This window comes from Austrofundulus limnaeus, unplaced genomic scaffold (genome assembly GCF_001266775.1).
Source record: "Austrofundulus limnaeus strain Quisiro unplaced genomic scaffold, Austrofundulus_limnaeus-1.0 Scaffold595, whole genome shotgun sequence".
NCBI classification, from domain to species: Eukaryota; Metazoa; Chordata; class Actinopteri; order Cyprinodontiformes; family Rivulidae; genus Austrofundulus; species Austrofundulus limnaeus.
The window spans coordinates 209,525-213,717 of record NW_013952997.1 but is presented as its reverse complement, the minus strand read 5'-3'; the positions used below and the strand labels follow the sequence as shown (position 1 = coordinate 213,717).

Sequence of the window (4,193 nt, the reverse complement as noted above, 5' to 3'; positions counted from 1 at the left end):
CTATGTCTTACAAAAATTAATTTAGAGGCCTCTAGGCTCTTTGGGACAAATGACTGGGGCAAGCAATGGTAAATGGTAAATGGCAAATGGTAAATGGTACAGAACTTATAGAGCACTTTTCAAGTCCCTCCGGACCCCAAAGCGCTTTACACTAACAGACATTCACCCATTCACACTCACATTCACACACTGATGATGGCAAACTACACTGTAGCCACAGCTGCCCTGGGGCACACTGACAGAGGTGGGGCTGCCATGCATTGGCGCCACCGGACCCTCTGACCACCATCAGTAATGGAGTAAAAGAGTCCCCCTGAGGTAAAAGTTGCAAAGGTGCAGCAATTGCGGTGAGGGTACCACAGGCAAAAACTTGCCTGGGACATGCACAGGCTGATCAAAAACCAGCTGAGTTGGAAAAGTGCCAAGGTCCTCTTTGGCCACAGAACCATAACCCCAAGCATGACCCACAGAAGGCAGTCAATTAATTTGCCCTTGATCATTTCAGCACCTTTGAAACGTTTCACACATCCCATTAGCCTGTGGGTTGTACAGTGGTGCAGTGGATCTTGGTCCCCATACACTCCACCATGGTGGACCAAAGCTCTGAAACAAATTGAGGGCCTCGGTCAGTCATGATGTCTGAAGGGGGGCCAAAGCAAGCAGCCCAGGTTGACAAAAACACCTGGGCTACAACTGGAGATGTTGTGGATGACAGAGGAACCACTACTAGCCATCGGGTTGAAGAAATTTGTGACTGATTTACTGAATTTTAGTTACAGTCTTATGTCTTACTCTTACTTAGGGATCAGTTTTAGTCATTTACTTTAACAGATAATCAACAAGTCTCTATTTAGTTTTAGTGTTTGTTTCTTTAACTCACCTCATTGTGTTTGGGGTTTGACATCATATCTGMGGGGGGGGGGGGGGGMSRACTAGGCTTGCTATGAAAGGTTTGCTGGAAAATGGAAGTAGGAACATTTTGTCTATATGCAGACAGGGGATCCACAGTGTTGTGAAAAACTTTCTATGTGTATAAATTAACATTCAAGGCTGTATACTGGACCATTTTCCTGCACCTGATTAGAGTCCTAAGATCATGCTTCTTTCAGGGTGGTCAAGTTGATCATGGTTAAGAGCTGTGTAAACCTCATGATGGAAGCAGATGACCCACCAGGTCTGTGTGCACAAAATCAAACTGCTGTCCAGGTATAGGGAATGACTCAAAATATGTTTTAGTGTGCCTGTCATGCACCTACCTTTCCTCCCACTTGAGGCCCATGGACCCAGACTGGAATGTGAGGATATCTGCATCACTAGGCTTGTCTGCAGCCATAGCAGATAAATCACTGCCAATGTACAATGGATGACAGGAAGTCAGCCACCAAGTTGAATTTGCCAGCCACGTGCTGAATGTCTGTTGGAAATTCAGAAACAGTGACAAGGTGGTGTTGCGGATGTGCAGACAATGGATCAGAATTCTTGAACGTTGCAAACACAAAAGGCAAGTGGTTGCCAAACCTCAGATACCCGCTGCTCTAACACTGCCCCTGCATGTCAGGTGTATCAGTTGTCAAAGCTATTTGCGCTGATGGAAATGGGTCGGCCAAAAGGGCAACATTGGCCAATTCAGATTTAGCGTTACAAAATGCCTGGAGGCGTTCTAGGGTCCAGTCAATGCTTTTGTAAGAACCTGCTTTATGAGACTAATACCAGCTTAATCTCATAAAAGTCATGTCCCACAAGATCTTGCAGAAGGAAATCAGGAANGACCCTACCAGGGGCATAAAGCCCCAGACAGCATAGCTCCTAGGATCATTGGGACACTCAAACCCCTCCACCACCATAAGGTAGCAGCACAGGGAGAGGTTTGTCTAAACCACTAACTGCAAAACATTAACACTTTATGAAAGTGATTAATACTGACTATTAATATGAATTATTCAAACTATCTGCAGTTGACTGAAGCTGTTCACACAGAGCTTTGAGTTTTAAACAGACATGTTTTCTTACTGTGAACAAGATATCTGATGAACTAATGACAGGATCATTATGAAACTCTCAGGAAATCATAAGTGAACTAATAACTTGAACTGATTAACTTTTGGGGTCAATCCCACTTAAGATGGCCACAAAATGAGGGACTRCACATAGAAACTACAAACATGGCTGCCACTCTGCCAGAGACCCAGGGAGTGACATAAATCTACACTACACAGATAAAATACAGCATTTATTTAAAGCTAAGAGTGTACATGTACATTAAGTGTCAGAAGTATTCAGTTACAGTTACTGTGTTTAGTTAAAACACATTAYAGGCCCACCAGCTGATCAGAACCAGGGTGGGGGCGGGACTTCACCAAACTTTGATCCAGATTCTTGAAGTGGGCATGATGTCATCCATCATGTGATTTCAACCAATGTGGGAAAACAGTTCAGATAAACAGTTTGTTAGTAATGTAGAGTACACACACTAAATAAAAATACACTAAAAGAGCCACATTTGTTTGAAATAAAACTGTAGTACAGATCSTCTCTGAATATGCTCTGTGGTTTTATAATGTAATCTACAGGACAGCTCATAAATTATTTTTAAACACAATCTTCATAATGTACACACTGATAACCAACGTTAAYACTAAGGGTGTATTTTGTGTTAAATTCAAAGGATGATATTTAAAAACTATATATCAGAGTTAAACCTTTGCTCAGTACAAAATAACTTTTTAATGTGCTTGATTGACAGGTGTGTCTTTAAAATAGTTATTTTACATTAATGTATCAGATGACTCTCTGCCTGAAACAATTGTACGTAAAGTTGTTATAAATGTGAGTTTCATCCTGTTGTGTTGTGTTTTTAAAGTGATGTGTCCAACATAGTGTGCCCTTTGTGTGTTTAGTCCTGTGGTTCACGTCACACTAACTGCAGCTGTCCTTTCTGCCCAGGACAAACCTCCCCCCTACTCCCCCCCAGAGGACAAGAAGAACCAGTAGACCTGTGTGATGTCATCATTTGTTTGTCTCCCTCCATCCTACTGGACCGCTTCTTCTCTCATTCCCTTCAAGTGGAWACTTCCCTGAACCACTACTCCCTGTTCAGCAGCACCTTCACCTGATGGGAAGAGTGGGCAGACACCACACTGGTTACAGTCTGTGTGTACTTTAACACAACCCTACATATTTTAGTATTTATTGCTTCTTGACTGTCCCAGAATCATCCAGCCTGTAACCTGTAGGATTAACCAGGGTTGAGTTTCCTCTGATCAGGTCAGATAGTTTGCTAACCTGTTCACAGGTGAGCTGAGCTCTTTTTTTTTATCATTTGTGTGTACAGCTTTTTAATGTGTACACTTGGAAAGAGGATATTTTGTGGAAAYAGTAAAAAGGTTTTGTAACGTGAGCAGATCTCTGTGAGCCCCCAGGCTGACGGGGTTCAAAGGATTATCTTTATCCAACARCAGAGCTGTCGCCCAGTGATGTCACTTCCTGTTCTGGGGCCGGGGAAACAAAGATTCACCTGTACTTACCTGTCACTCTTCTGTTCTGTGTTTGAACTTGTGTAGATAAACACACAAACWTCTTTCTGTTTCAGTGTTTGTGATGTGAAGCCTCAGTTTCAGATTAGTCCTGTAATCTAATCTAATCTCAGCCTGTGAGTATCTGCGCCTCCACTTCCTGTGTGCTCAGTAATCTGTCAGCTGTATCTGTGGCACATCGTGGCTCATTTCTTTGCACTTTTAGGACACTATGCATCGGGCTGCTGTCACGGTTGTGTGTACGGTTAAATAACGCTGTATTTATTTCAACTCTTTCATTGAACAAAACATGTCGAACTGGCTGAAGTAGGAAAACAACGCATGATGTCACCWGATGCATGTCTGCGTTGGACTGAGTCTGAATAAATGACTGTGGACTGCTGCAACAGAGTTGTGTTTACTTCTGTAAGATTGTGTGTTTTATATGACAACCTTACACTGATGATGTGTCTTTAGACATCTGACACATCCAAACGTTTCTGAGCCTCGAGCTCCAAATCATGTAAAGTTCACCACAAAGCTCAGTGTAAACTACAGTCTGCCAGGGGACAGTTTTTTTTCTTTTGTGTTCCCTCACAATACTTTTGTGTTCCCTCACAATACTTTTGCATAACCTCACAATACTTTTGCATAACCTCACAATACTTTTGCATAACCTCA

General features: G+C 42.5%; 1 pseudogene; it reads left to right on the top strand.

Annotated features, from left to right (window-relative positions):
- Positions 1-2,943: 2,943 nt before the first annotated feature.
- Positions 2,944-3,919, top strand: LOC106531080 (WW domain-binding protein 2 pseudogene; annotated as a pseudogene).
- Positions 3,920-4,193: the final 274 nt, after the last annotated feature.